General features: G+C 50.2%; 1 protein-coding gene across 4 annotated transcripts in view; it reads left to right on the top strand.

The window, feature by feature from the left end:
- The window catches only part of LOC101114246 (P2Y receptor family member 8), a 56930-nt gene that overhangs the window by 20692 nt on the left and 21764 nt on the right, over positions 1–14474 (top strand). The window contains exons 1-2 of one of the 4 annotated variants that reach the window (XM_060408340.1): positions 4439–8889; positions 11058–11210. The exons of 1 other annotated variant lie outside the window; for it this stretch is intronic. The gene's annotated coding sequence lies outside the window, so the exon portion shown is untranslated. Of the gene's footprint in view, positions 1–3295; positions 3527–4438; positions 8890–11057; positions 11211–14474 lie in introns of those variants that run through there. 2 more of the 4 variants (XM_042241912.2, XM_042241911.2) reach the window with 2 other exon arrangements.

The raw sequence follows: 14474 nt of genomic DNA on the forward strand, positions 1-14474 counted from the left end.
GTCAATGCTAACACCTATTTTTGTTGTCTTGAGTTGGACGAGGTGATAAAAGAAGTCCCAACGCAGATTTGGACGACATTAAATTTAGAGTCTGCAAAGATGATAAAAATGAAAGACAAGGTCACAAAGAGAAAGTGGTAAAGTGAACTTAAAAAAAAAAAAGATTTAAAGGAAAAAGGACAGGGATATTGCAACATGTTTTCCATCGTTTTTTGAAAGATTTTTTTTTTTTTTGGATGTGGAACATTTTTACAGGCTTTATTGAATTTGTTCCAGTCTTGCTTTTGTTTTAATGTTTTGGGTTTTTTGGCTGAAAGCACGTGGGATCTGAGCTCCCAGACCGGGGGATGGAACCTGTACCACCTGGGAAGGCGACGTCTTAACCACGGGACACCAAGGACATCCCTCCCCAGTCCTTATACATACAGTTTCTCCACGGGCTGTTTCAATGAATGAAGGAGTGTTATTTCCCCGGAAAGAGTTAGCACGCCCTGGAAACCCTCACGACGGCCAGCCAGCAGTTGTATCTTAAAATGGCATGTGGTTCACAGCGTGTCGGGAAAGCACACGCCTCCTTCGAAACTTAACATGTTATCCGTCACCCTTGAAAGTCTTTTCTCGTGCACAGAGAAAGTTATCACGGCTCGCGTTCCCTGCGGGCTGCAACAAAGGACCATGAACTGGGTCAGGGAGGAAGGGAGAGCGCTGAAAACCACGGGCATCTGTCAAACTCATCTTCCCAGCGGCAGAGGGACAGAGGGACACAGCGACAGGGCGGGCTGGGGAGGGGGAGGGGGATGTCTCCGCAGGAGCATAAAGAAATTCACTCCGTTTTCAACGTGCACCTGGGGGTCTCTTTCCACCCACCACATGCCTGGAAAGCGCTCTGTTTACCCAAGTCCAGAAGCGAAAGCCAGACAGAAACTCAGAGACACGTGAAACCCTGCAGGCCCCAGACAGTCACGCTGCCGACGGCTCCCGGGGCTGACACTTCGTGCTTGTCAGGAATCATCTCTCGACACAGACAGAGCCGGGCCCAGCCCCGGACACTCCCGGGGTGCTCTCACACCCTGGCACGCTCTTTTGTGGTCATGGAGAAGGTCACTGGAGAAAAGTCCCTGCCTTGGGGTTTCTTGGACTTTCCCCCACGCACGGGAGGTGCATTTGATGTCTGGTCATGGCGGGAGCAGAAGGGGATGACAGAGGATGAGATGGTTGGATGGCATCACCGACTCCACTGAGTAAACTCCAGGAGTTGGTGATGGACAGGGAAGCCTGGCGTGCTGCAGACCACAGGGTCACAAAGAGTCGGACACGACCGAGCAACTAACACTCTTGCCTCTGCACCACTTAGAAGGACCCCACGGTGACTCCAGGCGACCTGGGCTACCCACGGTCATCTCCTAGCCCAGGGCAGCCCCAACGGCATTGCTCAGTAGCCATGTGGCGTCTCCACGCTCTGCACAGGACACCGAAAGCTCACACCAGAATCAGTGCAGAAAGTCCCCTTTTCCCTCCTTCCCAATCTGAGAAGCTCTTCTATATTTTATCTTGACGATTTTTTTTAATCTTATGTGATTTGATTTTGCTTCAGATTCTTTTACATTAGACATTATTACACTGAATGAGACTCCTTGGGCAGGAACTCAGTGTTTTATTTGTTTTATATGTGGTGGAGTCTGTCTGCTAATCCCAAACTCCTGATTGATTTCCCATCTTGGCGTTCCTGGTGGATCAGCTGGGGAAGAACCCACTTGCAATGCAGGAGACCCGGGTTCGATCCCTGGGTGGGGAAGATCCCCTGGAGGAGGAAATGGCAACCCACTCCAGAATTCTTGCCCAGAGAATCCCATGGACAGAGGAGCCTGGTGGGCTGCAGTCCACGGGGTCACAAAGACGTGGATGTGAGGGGCTTCCCTGCTGGCTCAGTGGTAAAGACTCTGCCTGCAATGCAGGAGACCCAGGTTCGATCCCTGGGTCAGGAAGATCCCCTGGAGAAGGGAATGGCTACCCACTCCAGTATTCTTGCCTGGAAATCCCATGCAGAGAGGAGCCTGGTGGGCTACCGTCCATGGGGGTCACAGAGTCAGACACGACTGAGTGACTAACACTTTCGCTTTCTTTCACTTCAGCTGCTAAACAACAAAAGCAAACCCGTATTTTACTTTCTTGAAAATATTTTTCAGGTTACTTTATCTCACGTTATTTTGTTTTTGCCTTTAAATGCGATTTTTAAGAATGGATTTTTCAGTGTGTAATACAATACTGTTGTCACTGGGCACAATGGCTTAGGCAGGTCGGACCGCCTGTGAGTGTCTTCACACAGGATCCGTGTTTTTTGTGAGTTTCTCTCCCTGGGCATCACGTCCTGAAGGCTCATCTCTGTGGTGGCCTGTCTCACAATATCCTTCCCTTTTCACGGTTGTATAATATTCCACAGTACAGCTGGACCTCACTGTGTAGATCTATTCCGCAAACAATTAAAAATAGAGCTACCGTGTGATCTAGGCATCCCAGGTCTGAGTCTGTGTTGCTATCCTTCAGTTGCTAAGTTGCATCCGACTCTTTGTGACCCAATGAATCGCAGCACGCCAGGCCTCCCTGTCCATCACCAACTCCCGCAGTTCACTCAGACTCACGTCCATCGAGTCAGCGATGCCATCCAGCCATCTCATCATCGGTCGTCCCCTTCTCCTCCTGCCCACAATCCCTCCCAGCATCAGAGTCTTTTCCAATGAGTCAACTCTTCGCATGAGGTGGCCAAAGTACTGGAGTTTCAGCTTTAGCATCATTCCTTCCAAAGAAATCCCAGGGCTGACCTCCTTCAGAATGGACTGGTTGGATCTCCTTGCAGTCCAAGGGACTCTCAAGAGTCTTCTCCAACACCACAGTTCAAACGCATCAATTCTTTGGTGCTCAGCCTTCTTCATATGATTTCCTAAATAGTTCCTAACTAGCAGCTTTTCCAAAACAAACGGATATTAAATATATTCCAACAAAACCTCATTTCAAGTTGCTACACTTTCTCATCATCCACTAGCAAGTCTTAGGAAGTGAGTCCTGAATCTGTTTCGGTGAGACTGACTTCGTTTTACCCTTGTTTTTAAAAGAGGTACTATGAAAATGCGTAAAATCCCCTCTGGTGACCTCGTCCACTGCCACCAACTGCCCCCCCGCCGCCCCGCTACAGGGACCCCACCGTGAAAAAGAGGAAGCTTTTCCATTGCGGGCAGGCTCCGAGAGTTTCGTAACGTTTGCGCATTTAATTAAAGCATTCAGCTGACAGATTACCGTTAAAAGGCGGCCGACTGTGTCCCTGGAGGGTTGTGGACTGTGTCGGTTGAAGTGCTGGCGGGCGGATGGGCAGTAGGGTCCCCGGGAGACGCGGGGAAGCTGTCCTTCCGCCCCATTTCTGTGATCTGGTGTCTGTGATCTGGGCTTTCCCCCTCTGAAGGGGGCCGGGAGGGTCTCCCCAGCGCCTGGCTCGAGTCTGCTCACCCAGGACGGCCTCCCTCCTTGCATCCACGTGAGTCACGGGACCCGGGACGGGACGGAGGGACCACAAAGGGGACAGTGTCCCCCACGGAGGCCCCGGGAGGCGTGGGGACGCCAAGTGTCCATTTTAAAGATGACGTGTATTAATGGGGTTCCCAGGGGGCACTGCTGGTAAAGAACCTGGCTGCCAACGCCGGAGATACAAGAGACGCGAGTGCGATCCCTGGGTCAGGAAGATGCCTGGAGGGCATGGCAGCCCACTCCAGTGCTCTTGCCTCTGGGCTACAGGCCATGGGGTCGCAAAGACTCGGGCACGACAGAAGCAACGTAGCTCGCAATTATGAATAATTGTGCCGAGAGGGCTCACGTCACATCAGCTCTTCTCAGGACTGTGTGAGAGTAACCCGGGCACCCCAGAGACGTAAGGGTTACTCGTGGGGTTTGCAGAGAGGACGAAGGGTGTGAACGGGTCATGAGATGGGGTCTCTAGGGATGCCTGAGGCGTACATGGAAACGTCCCCCATCCTTCCACACCCTAAGGTGCTCTTGTTGTCGTGCCTGTTGAGATGGAAACAGTGGCTCTGAGTTGAGGAATCTGCCTAAGATCCAGAGGCGGGGAGCGGAGCAGGTGGGCGCCCATGGCTGAGTGCATGTGGCTACCGTGGTGTCCAAGCCTTGGTCAGAGGAGGAGATGACAGCTCTGTGGACTCCTGGCTTCCCACCGGAGGGGGTTGGTGCACGCGGGCTCCCGGTGGGTGAGTCATAACGGTTTTGGTGGGAAACCGTACAAATTTGGCTCGTGAGAAGCATAGGTCGACGCTGAAACCGACAAGCTGGGTCATCAGAAATGTCGGGGAAGCTTCAGGAGTGGCTTGATCCAGGGGCTGAAGTCATCATTTATGCCCTGTCTGCTCCTGTCTTCCCTGAGCAGGGGGACACGAGGGGCCTGGACACAGGTCAGTGCAGGGGATACGAGGGGCCTGGACGCCAGGTCAGTGCAGGGGACACAAGGGGACTGGACGCCACGTCACTGCAGGGGACACGAGGGGCCTGGAGGTCAGGTCAGTGCAGTGGATACAAGGGGCCTGGACACAGGTTAGTGCAGGGGATATGAGGGGCCTGGACGCCAGGTAATTATGGGGGACACAAGGGGACTGGACACAGGTCAGTGAAGGGGACACGAGGGGCCTGGACACAGGTCAGTGCAGGGGACACGAGGGGCCTGGACACAGGTCAGTGCAGGGGACACGAGGGGCCTGGACACAGGTCAGTGCAGGGGATACGAGGGAACTGGACACCAGGTCAGTGCAGGGGATACGAGGGGCCTGGACACCAGGTCAGTGCAGGGGATACGAGGGGCCTGGACGCCAGGTCAGTGCAGGGGATACGAGGGGCCTGGACACCAGGTCACTGCAGGGGACACGAGGGGCCTGGACGCCAGGTCAGTGCAGGGGACACGAAGGGCCTGGACACAGGTCCCATGCAGCGGGAGACATGAGGTGATGGCTGGGTAGCTAGCTTGTCCAGAGTCCCAGCCCCGGCCGGTCCCCATCCCCAGCACCCCTCCCTCTGTTGGTCCCCACCCTCTTCCTGTGACATCACAGAGAGCATCCAGCTCCCCTCGACCTCTCACCTGCTCCCTCCCTGCCTTCCATCATTACCAGGAGCACCCCACCGTGTCCGGCTCTGAACTTAGCGCCGAGCTGACCATGTCCCACACCAGGCCCTTCACCCCTCTGCACCTCAGGGTCCCCAGAGAGCCCCGTGGACAGAGGTGCGTGGCCGGCTGCAGGGCACAGGGAGGCAAGGAGTCGGACACGACTGAAGCGACTTAGCAGGCACGCCCACGGGGCGATGCCCTCCAAACACCGGACGACGTGGCCCGAGGGCTCCGGAACTATGGCCCGACCCTTCCTCACTCTTTCCCCCCGGGACGCAGGGCCCCGGAAGGAGTCATGTGTGACCTTCGCAAAGAAGGGAATGAGAACCGCAGCCCCCGGCCAGCTCTCCCAGTCCACGGAGGCGTCTGGGAACATCCTTCGTGCAAACAGTGAGGACGCCCAGGCCATCTCTTCCTCTCTTCAAGTCCTGGCGGGCATTCAAGGACCCTCGGGGACCGCAGACCCAGACACGCAGGCGAGCAGTCAGCTCGAGACACCCAGCACTGACCGAAGGGGTGCGGATGATGGAATCAAGGGAGGGACGGTCTCCAAACGAGGCGCGAACAGGGAGCCAGGGAGTCTGCGGGGCAGCAGGCCAATGAGATACAGCAAAGCACCCCAGACCCAGCCCTAGGCTTTCCCCTGGTGTTCACGAGGCTTGTTTTCAGAACCAAGCCAGCATTTGAACCATGCGCAGTTAACCCCTCGAAGTAAACAATACGCGCGTCCGTGTTAGTCGCTCGGCCGTGTCCGATTCTTGCGACCCCGTGGCCTGCAGCCCCGCCAGGCTCCTCGGTCCATGGGATTCTCCCGGCAAGGATACTGGAGTGGGTTGCCATTTCCTCCTCCAGGGGATCTTCCCGACCCCGGGATCGCGCCCCGGTCTCCTGCGTTGGCAGGCGGATTTGTAACCATCTGCGCCACCAGGGAAGTCCCAAACCAATACAGGGGCATTTAGGATATACACAGCGCTGTTCAATCCGTCGTCTCTGGTTCTAGAACATTCTCAGCGCCCCCAAAAGGAGACACCCACCCCCATGAGTAAGGTCCCTACTCCTTGCAGACCCTGCGAAGCAAAAGTCTGCTTGCGTTCTTTGTTTTTTTTTTTTTTAACGTCTGTGTGTTTGCCTGTTCTGGACGGAGCTGGAAGAGGCGGGAAGGACCCTCCCCTGGAGCCTCTGGACGGAGCTCAGCCCTGGGTCCCCTTGAGCTCAGAAGTCTGGTCCCCAGGACTCGGGGAGGATGGATGTGTGTGGTTTTAACCCCCCAGTTTGGGGTGTTGGGTTCCGGCAGCCTCAGGAGACTGACCCATATTGGCAAGTTTCCATTCTCTCTGTGGGCACCGGGAAGCCACAATCCCCAGTTGGCACTTTCTACCATAGACCAGAGCTCAGCCTTCCACACCTCTTTATTGGTTCATCTCTGCTCACTTTCTGGCCCCGCAGAGAAGCCCAGGAGTGTGGGCAGCCCCTCCTCCCACCCAGTGTGGAAGCATCACTTACTCGCTCAGCCATGTCTGACTCTTAGCGACCCCATGGGCTGCAGCACGCCAGGCCTCCCTGTCCATCACCAACTCCTGGAGTTTGCTCAAACTCATGTCCATCGAGGCGGTGATGCCATCCCACCATCTCATCCTCTGTCATCCCCTTCTCCTCCTGCCTTCAGTCTTTCCCAGCATCAGGGTCTTTTCCAGTGAGTCGGTTCTTCAAATCAGGCATCCAAAGGACTGGAGTTTCAGCTTCAGCATCAATCCTTCCAGTGAATATTCAGGACTGATCTCCTTTAGGAAGGACTGGTTGGATCTCCTTGCAGTCCAAGGGACTCTCAGGAGTCTTCTCCAACACCACAGTTCAAAAACCTCAATTCTTTGGTACTCAGCCTTCTTTACAGTCCAACTCTCACATCCGTACATGAAAAACCATGGCTTTGAGGAGACGGACCTTTGTCGGCAAAGAGATGTCTCTGCTTTTTAATAGACTGTCTAGGTTTATGGTACCCTTGTTTCCCAGGAGAATTAGCCATTTTCTGACCTCGTATTGCAGCCCTCTGGCCCTGCAGATCCCTCTGAGGTTGGTGGTGAATGAGAGTTCCTTTGAAAGTCCACTGACATCTCTCCTCTTCCTCATTAAACAGCTTCCAAGCTCTGCCTGGTTTTCATTCACTCATTTCCAGACCCAACTCTTACTGACTGGGGGGCGGGTGGTCAGTGTCTGACCGTGTATCTCAAAACACCTATATTCATTTCGTTCGTAAACCAGACACAGGCTGATTGTCACTCCATCAGCTAACTCTCAGCAAAGCGCCATGTCTTTCCTACGTTCCAAATGAAAACCAGAATTAAGTTGGCAAGCCCTGAAATGTCCTTCTGGGCTCCCCTCCCCCCGGGTCATCTGGGACCCTCTCCCGGGGACGGGCTCTTTGGAGACCCTTTCTCCGAGGGTCCCAGATTCAGCGAGTTATCCTTGTAGGTTTTGGTGTGTGGTCTGTCCAGCCTGGGAGACTCTAGTCTCTGACCTTCTCCAGCTGAGCTTGCGGGGGTTGGGGCTGGGGGTCCAGATAGGAGACGTGTCTGTGAAGTTTCATGTCTAATACAGACTAGTACCCAAGAGGGCTCACTACGGCGCCTTCGCTTAAAATATCCTTTTCTGGGGGAACGCGAAGCACCTCCTGAGAAATCGCCAAGACACGCAGCTGGGTGTGTGTTCAGTGGCAAGCCAGCGAGCTTTTCCATGGTGCCGGGTCTTCCCTGGTGGCTCAGGCGGTAAAGAATCTGCCTGCAAGCCAGAAGACACAGGTTCGATCGCTGGGTTGGGAAGATCCCCTGGAGGAGGGCATGGCAACCCACTCCAGTATTCCTGCCGGGGGAAATCCCGTAGACAGAGGTGCCCGTAGGGTTGCAAAGAGTCGCTAGGCAAGCGACGTAGCACGCATACGCTGGGGAATCAAGGGTGTGCAGAACTCTCTCTATATCTCTGCCTTTATCTCTTCGTCTCTGTGACTTTCTCTGTCTACTGATCTGCTAAGCAAATCTCTCCCACTTCTTCACACAGCTGGCGTTCTGGTTCACCCACGAAGCAAGCCCTTGTGACTCTCACAACACATGCAACCTGCAAACTCCTATTTCCCGGCAGGTCCGCCGCCCAACCCCCTACGCCAGGCCAGCTCTTTTCTTTTTTCTTTTTTCTTTTCTTTACACAGTGGTGCTTCACTGTTCATTAATGCTTAATTAATGCATCCACTTTGAGTGGCTTCCTGCCTTAGAGACAGAGGCTAAATTGGCAGGTGTGATTCAGACACGTTTGACAATGGAAAAAAAAAAATTAAAGAACAAAGCACTGTCATGCAAAAGAATAGCGGAGGCTTTTTTGTTTTTTCTTCCCCCTTTGGGTAGAAAGTGGACTCTGGCTCGTTTGGGGAAGTCTGGAGAGCAGAGAGAAACACACGGGAGGCTGAGAACCCTAGGCTGGGTGGCGGAGAAGACAGATGAAAATCACACACGTGTGGGCATGCAAATGATCTGTGATTCTCTGCGTGCCGATTGTGCAATTGTGGGGCTCGTGAACGGGGGACAGAGATAAGAGCCCTGCCCGTGCCTCTCTGCTCAGCCCTCCTGCGATCCGAGCTTTCCACTCAGAACACAGAGGGACGGGCGCCCGGTCCAGTTTCCACCCGCCACCCCATCTCCAGCGCTCCGTCTGCAGAACAGAGTCCCCTCAGGGACGACACAGCAGAGGTAACGTCCCGGGGTGACAAAGACAGGGGAGGCACCCTGGAGAACGTGGACTCTTGAGGTCATCAGGCCCTACTTAGAGTGTGGTTCTGGCCTCACAGTGACCGGAGGGTCATGGAATGCGCAAGGGCCCTCTTAACAAAGCCCGGCGTGGAATAGAGCTCCCGTTTCCTCTCCGGCGGGCGGTGGACGTCGGTGTTTTCAGATCCCAGTCATTCTGATACCGGTCAGGTGGCAGCTCGTCCTCAGTGGGCTGTTACTTTACAATTACCTGACGGGCTTATGACCTGTTCCTTCTTTTCCTGGGCCTCTTTGCCGTCTGGACAACTTCTTCAGTGAAGCTCTTGGATGTTTGGCCACCCCTTTTTCAGTTGGGATGGTTATTTTCCTATTGATTTTTTAAACAGCTCTTTACATATTGTGGATTCTGGTCTTTCCACCCACCCACCCCCGCCCCACACATGTCTTTTGCGAATATTTTTCTGGAGTCTACAGCTTGTCTTATTTTATGGACAGACTTGTTGGGAGAGCAGATATTTTTAATGTTGACAAAGTCCAGCTTATCTGTGATTTCCTTCATGGATTGTGCTTCTGGGGTTGTGTCTAGGATGTTATAGAGAAACCCCAGTGACGGTTTTGGCCAAGCCAAGAAAAAAGGTATCACCACACACGGGGTTATCTGGGTTTTTCTTCTGCATGAGTGTGTAGAAGTCTTACTATTTCGCGTTTGACATCTGGACTGTGATCCGTTTTGAGTTCATTACTGTGAAGGGAGAAAGGTCTGTGCCTAGATTCTCTTTCTTTTCTGCATGTGGATGTGAGTTGCTCCAATCTCGTTTTTTTGAAGGGACCGCCTTTGCTCCTTTTTGTCAAAGATCTTTGCTCGTTTTTGCCTTTTTCTTTTCTTTTCTTTTTTTTTTTTTTTTGCTCCATTATAATGCTTTTTTGTCAAAGATCAGTTAACCACATGAAGAGTGTCTACCTTGTACGCTCTGTTCTGAGGCATTGATCCATCTCTATTGTATCACCAAGGCCACACTGTCCTTAAAAAAACAACTTTACCTAAAATATTCCTAAAAGGTCATGATTCTTTTTTTTTTTTTTCTCTCACTTCACTATGATTGGCGTGAAACAGTGTTTAAATTTCAGGTGTACAATCCAGTGATTCACAGTTTTTAAAGACAATACTCCCTTGACGGCATCATAAAATATCCGCTGTATTAACTGTATTGTACAATACGTGTTTGTAGCTTTTTTTTTTTTTGGATCTTCCCCAACACTTGTAAAATGATTTCTTCAGTTTAGTTGCTCAGTCGTGTCCGACTCTTTGCGACCCCATGGACTGCAGCACGCCAGGCCTGCCTGTCCATCACCAGCTCCCAGAGTTTGCTCAAACTCATGCCCATTGAGTTGGTGATGCCATCCAACCATCTCATCCTCTGTCGTCCCCTTCTCCTCCCGCCCTCAATCTTTCCCAGCATCAGGGTCTTTCCCAATGAGTCAGGTCTTCACTTCAGGTGGCCACAGGATCGGTGTTTCAGCTTCAGCCTCAGTCCTTTCAGTGAATATTTGGGACCAATTTCTCACTGGAGCGTAGTGGCTTTACAATGTGCTGTTAGTTTTTCTGCTGTGAATCAGCTTTGAAAGCGCTAGCTGCTCGGTCGTGTCTGACTCTCTGCGACCCCGTGGACTGTAGCCCTCCAGGCTCCTCTGTCCATGGGATTCTCCAGGCAGGAGCGCTGGGGTGGGGTGCCATCCCCTCTTCATGCTCTCTCATTAGTTAATCTATTTTATACATAACATCCTTGTAGCTTGTTTTATAGATGACAGTTTGTGCCTCTTATTCGCCTCCCTCTGAATTTCCCTACCTCGCTTCCCTTCCACCCGCCATGCTGATGACTGTACCTTATTAGTACACTACGGTAATTACTACAGCTTATTACTGTAGTACGTCTGGAAGTCAGGTGGTGTCAATGAGCCCATTTTCTCCATCTCCTTAAGTTGTGTGTTGGTTATTCTGGGCTTTTTGCCTCTTGCTAAGGGCTTCCCTCCCACTCCAGTACTCTTGCCTGGAAAACCCCATGGATGGAGGAGCCTGGTGGGCTGCAGTCCATGGGGTCGCTAAGAGTCCGGCACGACTGAGCGACTTCCCTTTCACTTTTCACTGTCAGGCATTGGAGAAGGAAATGGCCACCCACTCCAGTGTTCTTGCCTGGAGAATCCCAGGGACAGAGGAGCCCGGCAGGCTGCAGTCCAAGGCATCGCAAAGAGTCGGACACCACTGAAGGGACTTAGCACCTGCATGTACCGTCTAGAATCACTTGGTCAGTATCCACATCTCATAAAGGTGTTAGAATTACAGGGATATCTCCAGTGCCCCCAGATAGACACCTTCAGGCAAGGCTAATGGCCCCAGCTGGGAAGACAGCAGAGCTCAGAGGGGTGAGCGAACTCGGGGACATCTCAGACACCCCTGCTTCCCGAGAGTTTGACATTTTCCTTGCGGCCGGTTCTCTCGGATCCCATCATGCGTTTGCTCAGCAGACACGGAGCCTCTGCCAAGGGCAGGCGTGGTGACCGTCCCTGTGGGTAACGCCACAGTTACAACACAGCCTGGCAACACAGAAGTAGCAAAACGGCAGACTCCCCTGGAGGCCCAGTGCGTGAGACTGCTCACTGTCACGGCAGGGCGAGCGGGTTCCATCCCTGGTTGGGGAACTGACATCCCACCTTCCTCATGGAGCAGTTGTTTCATTTCTTTTCCAAATAAGAAAAAATTTTAAAGTAGAAAGAATTTTTTTTCTTACAAAAAAAAAACAAGAGGAGGAAAAATTTTAGTTACTGGTGAGAGAAGGTTCTCCTGTGCTAGGTATGAAATTTACATGACATAGTGGCAAGATCTTGTAACCTAAAGATAATGATAAAGAGAAAAAGATGATGAGATGGTTGGATGGCATCACCGACTCGATGGACTTGAGTTTGAGCAAGCTCTGGGAATTGGTGATGGCCTGGGAGGCCTGGTGTGCTGCAGTCCATGGGGCTGCAAAGAGTCAGACATGACTGAGCGACTGGACTGAACTGAACTGAACTGAAAGATACCAAATATCGAGACTTCCCTGGTGGTTGAGTGGTTAAGACTTTGCCTTCCAGGGCAGGGGGAGCAGGTTCAATCCCCGGTCGGGGAGCTAAATTCCCACATGCCTTTCGGCCCAAAAAGCCAAGACATAAAACAGAGAGAATAATGGAGCAAATTCCATAAAGCAAACCACTTTCAAAAAATGCTCCCCGTGAAACACATCTTTAAAGCTGCAAAATGCGAATGCATCTATCAGACGCCACCACCAACAGTAAAAGTTGCTCATCACAGGCCAGAAAAGGGGGCACGATTCAGGTTCATCAGCAGAATACACAGAGAGCAGAGCAGAGTTCCCGGGCGGCCACTCTGAGACCCGAACAGGACAGTGTGGTTTGCAAATACGCACGGCTGTATGTAAAGGAGATACCTATCGTCAACCTACTGTATAACACAGAGAACTCTACCCAATGCTCTGTAACGGCCTAAGTGGAAAACAAGAATCTGAGGAAGAGGGGAGATCCGTGTCCACGTGTAGCTGATTCAGTTTGCTGTGCACCTGAGGGCCAGTGCGACACTGTACATCAGCTACATACTCTCATAAAGATGGCTAAAAGACGGTTGCAAGTTTCTGAGCTTATGAGCCTCTTTGTAATCAAGACAAATACATGTATTGATTATAAAGATGCACTGCAGCACATGGCGCCTTTCCTTTCTAGCGACTGAGATTCTTTCGTTAATACGAACCATTCAGAACAGGAAAAATACTAAAACCTGCGAGAATGGGGAGGCATCACTTGGGAGATCGGGACGGACAAATACGCAGCTGTATAGAGGCAGACAGTCAACAAAGAGCGCCCGTACTCACAGGGAACTCTACTCAATGTTCTGTGATAACGTGTATGGGACAAGAATCTTAAAAAGAATCTTAATAACCTATATGGGAAAAGAATGTTAATAACCTATACGGGAAAGAATCTTAAAAAGAATCTTAATAACCTATATGGGAAAACAATCTTAAAAAGAATCTTAATAACCTATATGGGAAAAGAATCTTGAAAAGAATCTTAATAACCTATATGGGAAAACAATCTTAAAAAGAATCTTAATAACCTATATGGGAAAGAATCTTAAAAAGAATCTTACTAACCTATATGGGAAAAGAATCTTGAAAAGAATCTTAATAACCTATATGGGAAAACAATCTTAAAAAGAATCTTAATAACCTATATGGGAAAAATCTTAAAAAGAATCTTACTAACCTATATGGGAAAAGAATCTTTAAAAGAATCTTAATAACCTATATGGGAAAAGAATCTTAATAACCTATATGGGAAAAGAATCTTAAAAAGAATCTTAATAACCTACATGGGAAAAGAATCTTAAAAAGAATCTTAATAACCTATATAGGAAAAGAATCTTAAAAAGAATCTTAATAACCTACATGGGAAAAGAATCTTAAAAAGAATCTTAATAACCTACATGGGAAAAGAATCTTTAAAACAATCTTAACCTACATGGGAAAAGAATCTTATAAAGAATCTTAATAACCTATATGGGAAAAGAATCTTTAAAATCTTTAAAAAAAATCTTAAAAATCTTACATATATATATATATATATATATGTAAAACTGATTCACTTTACAACAGAAATGAGCTCAACATTGTAAATCAACTATCTTTCAGAAAAAAAATTTTAATAAAAAAATTTTTTTAACAAAAAAAATGGGAGCTTGGGATTGACAGATATACACTATTGAAATTGTGTATAAAATAGAAAACTAATGAGACCCTGTTGGATAGCACAGGGGACGCCACCCAGGAGTTATATTATATACCCCAATCTAAAATAAAAAGTTTACAGTTTGAAAAAAAAAAAAAAAGAAGAATCAGTAGCCTAAAGACTAAAGTGCACATGGTATTTTGTGAATGAAAAAGCCTTATATTTAACTTGCTGTAGTTTGCGAAGAGTTTTGATGGTTTTTTTTTATACTGTTAGATACCCAAGTAAGTTACAAAAAGAATCACACTCTGTGTTGACCTAAATGGGAAGGAAATGCAAAAACAGAGGGGATATATATATACGTACGGCTGATTCACTTTGCTGAAATTAACCTAACATTCTAAAGCAACGACGTGCTGTGCTTAGCCACTCAGTCGTGTCTGACTCTGCGACCCCGTGGACTGTAGCCCGCCGGGCCCCTCTGTCCACAGGATTCTCCAGGCGAGAAGACTGGAGTGGGTTGCCGTTCCCTTCTCCAGGGGATCTTCCGGACCCAGGGGCTGAATCTCAGTCTCCTGCGTTGCAGGCAGATTCTTTACCAGCTGAGCCACCAGGGAAGCCCAAGAATACTGGAGTGGGTAGCCTAGCCCTTCTCCAGGGGATTTTCCCGACCCAGGGAATGAACCCAGGTTTTCGGCATTGCAGGCAGATTCTTTACCAGCTGAGCCACCAGGAAAGTCCAGTACCTCAATATGAAGCAACTAGACTGCAATACAAAATAATTAAAAAAA

This window comes from Ovis aries, chromosome X, assembly GCF_016772045.2.
Source record: "Ovis aries strain OAR_USU_Benz2616 breed Rambouillet chromosome X, ARS-UI_Ramb_v3.0, whole genome shotgun sequence".
In the NCBI taxonomy this organism is placed as follows: Eukaryota; Metazoa; Chordata; class Mammalia; order Artiodactyla; family Bovidae; genus Ovis; species Ovis aries.